Genomic DNA, 11,474 nt, shown 5'->3' with positions numbered 1-11,474 from the left:
ATAAGTTTGGACACTATGAAAGAGATTGCCACAAGAAGCAGCATGACTAAGGTGGTCAATCTAGTAGCAATCAAGGGAATTTCTACAGAAGAGGAAATCATTGTGGTGGACATTCTAGTCACAATCATTTTGCAAATGAACATGGGAATATGTTTCTTGCAAATGAGGAAATGCAAAAGATTGATACAGTGTACCTAGACACCGATTGCAATTCAAAAGAGGATTTTAGTTATCAAGTCAACCAAGCAGATCAATATCCTTGGTACATCGACAGGAGTGCATCATCTCACATGACAAATCATCAGGAATGATTCATAGAGTTGAAATCATTAGAAGGTTAGAATAATGTCATCTACACAGCAGATAATACACCAAATCCAATTCAAGAGAAAGGCATTATCTCTATGAATAATTTCACTGGTACGAAAGGATTGGTGAAAGATGTACTCTATGTTCCAAAGCTCAGCAAGAACCTCTTGTCAGTAGGTCAAATGATGGAACACAACTACCGAGTCATCTTTGATGGAGATGAATGCACCATTAGAGACAAATCCAAAAGATTTCAACTAGTAGGAAAAGGTGTCAAGGAAGGATGCTTGTATAGAATGCTGGTTCGCTTTACTACTTGACTTTCATCTGACTACAACAGATATTGTTGGGTCTACAATCTGAAAGAGAAATCTGAAGTGTTTTCCAAATTTCAAGAATTCAAAGCCATGCTAGAAAACCAGACAAGCAGAAAGATCAAAGTCATGAGATCAGATAGAGGAGGTGAATACATGTCTTCAACATTCATGAACTTCTGCAAAATTCATGACATTCGAAGACGATTCGCTTGTGCAGATACTCCTCAGCACAATGCAAGAGCTAAAAGGAAGACTAGTACTTTAGCAGATAGTGCAATGCTTAGTGTGAAGCATCTTCCGAATCGGTATTGGGCAGAAGCAATAGCCACTCCAAACTATTTGCTTAATCAGCTTCCTACCAAACCGATTTAGGGTATGACACCTTATGAAGCATTCACTGAACACAAGCCACACATTGGGCATCTTTGCATATTTGGTTGCATAGCATATGCCCACATACATGATGATCATTGTAGGAATTTGGATGCAAAGTCATGCAAATGCATCATGGTTGGCTACAGTGAATAAAGAAAAGCATACAAGTTGTATGATCATATCAACCGCAAGTCATTATCTCCAGAGATGTAGTCTTTGATGAGGAACCCGAATGGAAAACCTCAAATACATAAGAGATAGACGCACCAATTTCACAATTATCTATAGGAAAGGGTTGATGAAGAAGAGCTGGAATTGCCAGAAACACCCCAAGCAAAGCCACAGTAGCTTAGACGGTCTACTAGGGAAAGCAGACGTCTAGCTAGATTGACATATGCTCAGAAAGGCAAAGCAATTCAGGTTGAAACACCAACTATGCTCTTATGACTACCATAATGGCTACAGAAGAGCCAGTGTACTTTGAATATGCAGTAGACAAGCCAAAATGGCAAACTTCTATGAATGAAGAAATGGATGCTTTGTATAAGAATAATACTTGGGAATTATGTGACCTTCCACTAGGAAAGAAGGCCATAGCAAACAAATGGGTATACAAAGTGAAGTACAATCCAGATGGAAGTATTCAATGATACAAAGCTAGACTAGTTGCAAAAGTATTTGCATAGCACCAAACCACTCGGTAAAGAGCTTTTCGAGAAACACCAACAAGCTCTTGGTTTGATGCAGAGGAAGGACATTCCCATTAAAGGGGTGTGATGAAATGTAATGATCAATTCTTCTTCGATTCCCCAGAATCATCATCTTGAGGAAAGACCTATTTCATGATGTTGATCTTGAGGGAAGGTGTTGACAGATCATGCTCAACATCATGTGATCATATGTGCATAGCACTAACACTTATAGAGTGCTATAAAGGAAATGGTTAGATGCCCTAACCCTAACCCTAAATGGGTTTGTATATATATTCTAGATTTTTAACTAAATCTAGTATACAGTTAGTCATTTTTGGTGTGCTCTCTAGCTATGCCCTCTCTCCTCATCTCCACTCTTCTCCTCTCCCCTCTTCATATTTTGTCAGATTCAAATCCCAAATCATGGTAAACAAGCAATATAGAATTGTAGTACCAAAGACACACATCTTGCTTAGAATTCTTGCAAATCAATAGAAGGAAGCACTCTCTACAAACCTGGAACACATGAGTTATCCATTTGTAAGGATCAACAATTAGAAGGTCGTATCTCACATACAACACATAAGCAACACACATGCCACAATTTTAGAGGTGCCTTATCTGAACATGCTGGCAATCACCCCTTTCAACCCAAACCTTTTGCTAATCTCTTTGCTAATACCAATAAATTTCGTAGCTAAGAGGTATTTTTATATACTTGGGGTACTAACGGCAAAGGTTTGGAGGTTTGTGTCTTTGAGCTACCAAAACTCAGACAAAATCTTGGACTTACACAACCCAAAGGGCTATCATGATCTCTAAACTCGAGCTAACAGTAGTAATGTGTTTGTGAGCTACCAAAGCTTAGACAAAATCTTAAACTTACACAAAACCATAGAACTACCATGATATGTAAACTCAAGCCAATAGTAGTAAACATAGGCATGTGATGACGACTATGGGAGCTGCCAAAAGGACTATGGCTTATCCTAAATCTCCCCTCATGCACATCATTGCATGCATGGTGGGCACATCACCATGTGACTTTCCCATCCTAACAAGGCTTGTCATTGACATTTGTCTAGCACAAGCATAATGAGAAGCCGCCATAGGCCCAAAAGATGGGGGACAAAAGGTATGAAACAAGGGAGATGGAAGACACATTGTGACTAAGACCCGTGAATGTAGGTAGGTGGGGGGCTTTGGCATAGATAGGAACTATAGAAGGGAGAGATATCCTAAACACCCAATGTTGAGAAAGGAGAAAATGAATATGAGGGAGAAGCCTAAGTTGTGCAACCTTTGTGCCCCAAATGGCCGTGTTGTTTGGGTTTTAGGTAGATTTATGTTTGCATGATAGCTCATAGCTGTAAGGAAACACATGGCTTTTGGCATGCGGGACAATTATTCCTTGGTAGGTTGGGCCTCGTTGGTATGTGTCAGTCCAAAAAATTTCAAAATTTTCAATTTTGGTTGCGGTCCAAACTTTGGGCAATTGTGTACCTTAGCAATTATAGAACTTCATCAATTAATAAGGCTAGAAAATATCTTAATGTTCTATTGAGATCCTCTTTAATTTCTTTGTAGAGCACATCCCTTTTTAGAACCTTTAGGAACATTATTTGGTAAAAGCTCTTTGCCTTGCTTGTCTTGAATCTTTTGTGTGCAATCAAATGTGGGACACTAGGATACGCGGGGATGTCCTCTCCCAATGTGTGTTCAAAAAAATAGACTATGGAAGTGACATGGTTTATGAGTACATCCCATATTCCCATCGAGGTGAATTTGGTGTTGATAGAAATGACCCCGTCGAGCGACAATCTTAGCACTAACAAAAATGAATACCACTTATTTTTAACCCCCACACTCCATAAGATAGTGCACCCTATTACAGTTCCACTTTCACAAATTGAGAGTGCTATCATGTAGAATCTACATGACTACATGGCAAAACTTAGGCAGGAGTGCGGTGAGGCCTTCCCCATAGCCTTGCTAGTGAAGATGCAGGCCATCTTTGCAAGATGGTGTTAGATGGAGGGAGGAACAAGGGAAGGTGGACAACACCTAACCTTGTAAAATTTGGCTGTGAGCAAATTGAATTGAGTTGGCAATTCTGCCCCCCCCCCCCCAACCTCTTTCTTCTCATAGTAAGTCTCATAGCCTCTTTGCCCCTCTACTCCCTTTTCAAAACTAGTTGTACAAGGTTTGAATCTGATGTAGGATGTGTGGGGGGATCCCCTAGGCACACCCCAAATTGTCTTGGGAAGGTGGTGTGGCTTGTTGTAGGGCAACTTGGAGCAATACTATGGTGACTAACCCATTAAATGCAAAACCACCCTGCAAAGCTGGTCTAGGAGGGGTATGGGGAAGGTCTCATAGTAGAAAGTGAAAGTGACACCATTGGGTCAACTCTGTGAAAATAGAATAAGAAGGTTGGGTCCTTTAAACTCTCATCCTATTCAATAAGTGTAGAGAAGAGAAAAACCCATTAGATACTCTAGAATCTAGACACTTTCTTGATCTTTGTGATAAACAAAACACTCAAACTCATGACACTTCTTCCTTGGCTATTTTCCTTGCCCTGAACCTTCCCTCACTATCCTATTTTGCTACCTCTCTACCCCAAACCTTCCTACAGATGGCCTACTACCCACAAACCTTCTAGGAACTAAATATTTTTCTATAAGCCCTTTTGGATGAGCTGAAGTTAGAACCTAAGCTTGAGATGAGGGATGAAAATAGCTACAATGAGGATATGTTACGTAATTGGCTTTTTGACATGAATAGTATGGAGGGAGTGAACATTCCTTCCCGAGGTTACCCTTTTTCTTAGTTCCATTAAATCGTATAACTGTTATGGTTATAATACTCCTTTCAAAGTGGAGCTCCATTGGTTGACCTATTTATGTCCAACCTTCAAACACGTGCAAGAAGGGACAGTATTGCTTTTGAATTGGAGGTGCCTTTTTTTTAATGTCTGACCTCCTTTGGGTCACACTAAGGGATGCAAACGGCCAAATTTTTGTACATAGCGTTGAAGGATGTACCTTAGGATGCAAACGGCCAATCGTACATAAAGCCCAAGTCTGCCAAAATTTTGTAATCATACAGACATGTTTCTATTTTTTCATATTCTCTCAGCACATGACAAATAGTGAATCTGCTTAGACTGTTGTAATAAAAACTTAATAGTAGACTGGGCACAAGGTTGCCAAAATTTTGTAGTAATACAAATACATTTTTCTTTTCTCATATTCTCTCAACAAGTGCCAAATGGTGAATCTTCTTAGACTATTGTAATTGAAATTTTATAGTAGACCGAGATTTTGTAGTAGAGTATGCCACTATTGGGGTGCTAAGGGATTTCTAATATACCCTTGAACACATGTCATAGTCTAGTTTTTTATATAAAATATAAGTGTCTCTGAGTATGCCAATGTTGGGGTGCTAAGGGATTTCTAATGTACCCTTAAGTGCATGTGTTTGCATAGTGGTTTATTTGTTGAACCAATCCCATAAGAATGCTTTACATGATATGACACTAGAGGAATCATGGAGTGGACATAAGCCAAATGTCCAACATCTCAAAAGTTTTGGATCAATTGCCTATGCTCACGTGTCTAAGGACAAGAGAGGTACGTTTGGTTCCAAGTGTGTGAAATGCATTTTGGTTGAGCATGCAAAGGAATATAAAGCTTATAAGCTATAAAAACAACTAAACCTCATAAAATGTTCGCTTTTTGTGATGTGTGTTTCATGAGAAGGTAAAGGCAGTTGATTGCCATCATGGTTATGTAGAATTAGATGAAGAGAAGACAAACAGGTGGTTGATAATCCTAGAGATGTAGTAGACTTGGAGACATTGATGGAAATATTTAATGATATGCTACCTAGTGTGAGTAGGAGAAATCAATGGAATGGGAGAGAATCTCCTAGACGTTTGCTAATTTGCAAGAATAGAACACAGCTCATGCTCAACATGACCAAGAAGCCATATCCTCCAAGCAGATGCCAAGGTGGGACCAAAGAAGCTAGTAGATGAAGCAGAGTACATGGTTAAGGACGTGAAGCCTAGAAGAGTGCAAGTAGCAAAAAGTGCAAGTAGCAAATAGGTGTTGCATGGTTCAGAGGATCAAACTTGAGAGGCAGTAAAATACAAGGAATGGCATCGCATTCTAAAAAAAGTTTGGGAGTTGGTTGAACCACCCAAAGGAAAGAATTTCAATAGAAACAAAAGGGTCTACAAAGTCAAGAAAAAATTCTAACAAAGGTGTAGTTAAGTGTCAGGCAAGATTGGTGGAAAAAGGGTATCCTTAATAGGAGGCCATTGACTACGAGGAGACATTTGTACCTGTCACATATATTAGGTCTTGGTACAAGAAGATTGAGACTTATTGCAAGCAACAAGTGCTCAAGAGAAGAGAGCTTGATCATGGAGTATATGTGAAGGGAAATGGAGATGCTCTTACAATCATTGCACTCTATGTGGATGACCTCATCATAGCAAGAAACAACAACAACTTGATCAAGGAGGTCAATGTCAACAATTTGAAATGTGTAATTTGGGATTCTTGCATTACATTTTGGGAGTTAAGATAGAAAAAATAGAAGAAGGCATATTTTTTATCCAAACAAGAAACATTGATTCTATGTTGGAGCGATTTGGAATGTTGGATGCCATTCCTCTGAGTAAAGGTATTAAGACTGGGCACAAAATGCTGAAGTTGCAGAGTTGATAACTTTCATACCCTACACTATACCAACAAGCAGTTGGTAAAAGCATCTATGTGATGACATCAACACTGTAACTTTCAGACCCTACACTATACCAACAAGTAGTTTGGTAAGAGCATCTACGTGATGACATCGACACTATAACTTTCAAACCCTACACTATACCAACAAGCAGTTTAGTAAGAGCATCTACGTGATGACATTGACACTGTCTGATATATACCATGCAATAGGAATTTTGAGTCTGTTTATGGTAAAGCCATGTATCCACCATTGGAATGGAGTGACATGGAATTTTAAACCTGGTGGGGCTCTCTTTCTTGAGGCATTTTAGATAGACAATCATAGGCTAGCACTTCTAAAAGAGAGCTCATATGCAAAACCATAGTTTGAGGGATTCCGTGATGAAAGTCCCAAAATGCAAGTCTATTTCAGGATACACATTCATGCTAAAATGCTTGTTCTAGCAAGAAGTAAGCCACCATGGCATTATCTACAATAAAGGCTAAGTATATATCTCTTCTATGGTGTGCATGTACAAAGCCATATGGCCTTCAAGGCTCTTAAAGGATCCTAGAGTAGTTAAAAATGGTGCTACCATTATCTTTTGTGATCACCAAAGTTCTATTACATTGGCAAAGAATCCAAAAGATCATGAGGGGTCAAAGTGCATTAATATCCACTACCATTTCACATGACACCAGGTGCAGGTAGGGATTCTTCAGCCAGCTCGTTGTTTCTTCAAGGACTAGGTAGCAAATTTATTCACAAAAGCCTTGCCTCGTGAGAAGTTTGGAAAGTTCAAGTCCTATCTATCTCTTTGTGATATAGAAACCATCCAATGACAAGGATTGCTAAGGTACATGATAAAAAGGTAATCACACACATGTTGCTTACATGTTCTAGGACATAAACATAAACAGTAAGAAGAGTTAAGAAATGATAAAGGTGACCATGCACACATCACTTACATGTTCTACGACACATGATTCAACTACTTCATCCAGTTTAGGGGTAGCATGAGCAATTTACAAAATAAAACTATTTACTTGTTATAAACTAGGATAGTGTTGCAAATTCTCTAGGCCCCGAGTCCAAAAAACAATTGCTAGGCCCCAAACCTTTTATATATCCTTTGGTTTGGGCCATTCTCAACAAGAACACTATGGAGCTTGGGGGAAACCATGAAGCTAGATGAAATAGAGATGACAAGGCTGAGGTAATAGCTCGAGCGAGATGCAAAGGTAAAGAACATTACAAATCGAAGCATGCAAACAAATGAGGACAGCAAGAGAAAGTGTGTAACCTAAAAAAATGCTCGAGAAGAAAAGTGAGGGAAGATAATTTGTAGAGAGATAATTCAACCACCTACATTAGCAACTTGAGACACTAGAACAACAGAGAATGAAGTAGAGGCTGATCTAGAAAAACTGAAAGAAAGGAAGTTCTTTACCAATGGCTCTACAACAAGCAAAATACATTGAACATTGAGAAAGACAATCTTATAGCTAAGCTGAGAAGGAACAATACACATGCTATGGTAGTAATGTAGGGGCTATAAGAGATCCTTAAAGCCAAGAAGAATGTACCTCAAGAAGAGACTAGGAAGGATGTAGATCAAGGAGAGAGCAGTGAAGGTGGAGCGAAATAGCAAGAATGAGAATGTGCAACATTGGAAAGAGACGGCTCAATATTGGAGAGACAACAATCAATATTGGAAAGAGAAGAATTAATATTGGTAAAATAAGCAAAATGATCTACAAGTAGATTATGATACCACTCTCAAGGAGCATGCCATGGTCTTGAGAGGTCATGTTGAAGCTCCTAAAGAATTTCAAGATGTGCAAGTGTAGCTAGTAGAATTAGATAGAGCTATTGCCATTAGTAAGAACTAAGTGGATGAGCTAAAGGAGAGCATTTGCACTCTCAAGACAAGGTAGGATTCGTCAAAAAACAACTTGCAACTATACAAGGTGAGACTATGATATTGACAGCCACAATAGTTAAACTAGTGGAATATCCTCTTACGATGTGGTCGAGTCGTACATGGACAATCTATCATGGGCATAAAGTCAATGAGGCATCATGGCACATAAATAGTGGCCACCCAACTATATGAGCTAGCACGGTGGCCAATTTTCAACATCATTATTATAAGCCTCCACATCCCAATTAAGCCTATTAGATTCCATGGCATACAATAGCCAAGTGAAAATAAATTGTAGTCAGTTAAATTAAAAACTCTTAGTAATTGTATGATTTTTAGGGATTTTTATAGTTTAGTCTTTACATTAGACCACACGGTGGTTGTGATCATGCACGATAACTAGGAATCATGCATGTGCTCACTACTTGGTAGTAACTTTAGTGCCAGAACGATGTTGATTTTCCCTAATTCAGCTAATTTTCTCTCACACAGTGCTAAACCAACACATCACATGCACCTAGCATAGTGGTTGACAAAAGCATGGTGGTTGAATATAAAACATCCCCCAACCCCATATTTCATAGAATGCAAATGAAAATTAACAAGCAAAATAGTGGTAGACAACATGCATAGTGGCTACAACCATTGGACCGTTTTTCCTGATGCTATCTTCCTCCACAAGAAGCTACCTTTCTCTTACTTCCAAGGCTCCCCAATAGCTGTGGCCTCATGGATTCTGTAGATAATCCTCCTCTATAAACCGCCACACCCATCGTGGTGGTTGAAATTAGCAAACAAGTATTGGCTCTCTGCCATCACACAACTTCACAAAAATAGCTACACCCAGTTATGCATTGGCCTCTAGTTATGAAAACATGCAATCTCAAGTGATTGACCATTATTATGCATAGTAGAGACTCCTCACACTTACATAGATCCCAAACTAGAGCCAGCATAGCGGTTTTTATTTTGAATATTCTATGAGTGTGTGTGTGTGTCCCAAAATTTCATAAGATGCAAATGAAAATTACACTCACACTTAAATAGATCCCCAACTAGAACTAGCACGATGGTTGTTATTTCAACCACCGGCTTGGAAAAGACCTCTCTCTCTCTCTCTCTCTCTCTCTCTCTCTCTCTCTCTCTCTCTCTCTCTCTCTCTCTCTCTCTCTCTCTCTCTCTCTCGCTCACTCTTTCTCTCTCAAAGTTTTAATACCACCATGCACTAGCTCTATATGTCTAGAGTACATTTTTTCAAAAAGTTTTCCTTTCCGACCAAATGAGAAAAAGTTATTGAGCTTGCCCTAAAAGGTACGCACACAATTGTAGCACAATATTAGATACCCCTAAACCATAGTAAAGTTTCTCAATTGGATGCCTTCTTTGGTTTGTGGGAAGCTCAAGTAGTGCACTTTCAAATGAATAGTTGCTTCTATATATGTATGCAAAATTATGATTTGATGTTTTTAAAGTCTTTTGGATATCCTATACAATCCAAGCTACATGATGCATAGGCATTATAGCATTGCAATAGCTTAATGATCTCATTCAAGAGCCAACTATGTAATTTTTTATATATCAAATTCATGTTAAAACTATGCATATTAGTTTAGACACCAAGTTTGTCAAATTCCATTGAGAATTGCATAAGTTACAAATAAAGCAAGTTAGCCAAGCTGCATGCTGCATAGCCATTATAGCATTTGCAATAGTTTAATGATCTCATTCAAGAGCTAACCGTGTAATTTTTTTAAAATTTCAAATTCACGTTAAAACTATACATATTAGTTTAGACACCAAGTTTGTCCAATTCCATTGAGAATTGTATAAGTTACAAATCAAGCAAGTCAGCCATATGCAATATATTCCCTAAACTTCACAAAAAATGGCTACACCCAATCATGCAGTGGTTCTGAGACTATGCTGCAACCTCCATTCATTGACTCACGGCCTAAGCTTGTGACTGAGACTATGCTGTAGCATCCGTTCATTGCAGTAGTTCTATCTATTGCATGGGATGTTGCTTGAATGATTCATTGAAGAGTTTGTTTGGCACATTCATCTTTAGCGTTGGTACTTTGCACGCCCTTTGCCTCCTTGCCTTCAACTTTTCCACATGATTCTAAAGTGGGATGTTACTAATTCACTTGTGTTACCCCCATTGCATTGAGCACCTTCTAGATCAACATCCTAGGCATGCAAGTGTCTAGTTCTTCAATTGAATTTGCTCAAAGAGGAATGGTAGTTATAGGATTTCAAATCCTTCACCTTGATTATTATGGAAGTGGATGATTTGGGGATTCATTGTCTTCATCTGGCAGCTTGAATGTTGAGGCAACTTTGGCTTCACAATTGGCTATGGATGGCAGGGGATTCATCCTCTTTATGTGGTAGCTTGAATGCGGAGACAAATTTTTCCTTGCTAATGATGACTTGCCTTGCCTTCACTTGGAAGCTCTTGGCTAGATGGTAGGGTATTCATTGTCTTCATGTGGCAACTTGAATGTTGAGGCAATTTTGGCCTTGCAATGATGAGTTGCACTCCCTTCACTTAGAAGGTCTTTGTTGTCGGATCATATGTGTTTATAGCCTCCATAGCCATGACTCTATAAATATGAGGCTCCAAGTAAGCTTCTAGAAGTCCTAGAGCTTGGTGAGATGTAGCCAATTGACGGTTGCTAATGTTGTTTGAGAGGTCTAGATATCAATGCCCTTTGGCTTTTCTACCTTCATTTCTTTGCTAGTGTTGCATTCACGTTTTTGGAATTAATGACAAATGGAATGGATTTCATTTCATTGTGACCTTGAATATTGTTTAGTGGGCCCATACTATTATGTGGAGCTATGGTCCCAATCATTTCATGCTCATTCACTATTTTGTGAAGAATCATCTTGAGCACATTATCAACTTCACACTTGCCCTTGAATAGTGTGTTGTCAACTTCCTGTTCTAGATCATGAGTTTCTTCATCATGATCCCAATCATGTAATCAATGAATTAAATTCCTTGGTCTGATACAAGAATCTTGATCTACATCAAGTTGTGTTGTCCTACAAGGCTCTCTCTTATGCCCATTTAATGACATAATCGATCACCATCATGATGTATTTCGTTTGTGC

This window comes from Dipteris shenzhenensis, chromosome 19, assembly GCF_047967505.1.
Source record: "Dipteris shenzhenensis isolate YYH24624 ecotype China chromosome 19, Dip_SZ_1.0, whole genome shotgun sequence".
Classification (NCBI taxonomy): Eukaryota; Viridiplantae; Streptophyta; class Polypodiopsida; order Gleicheniales; family Dipteridaceae; genus Dipteris; species Dipteris shenzhenensis.
This window is presented reverse-complemented; position numbering follows the sequence as displayed.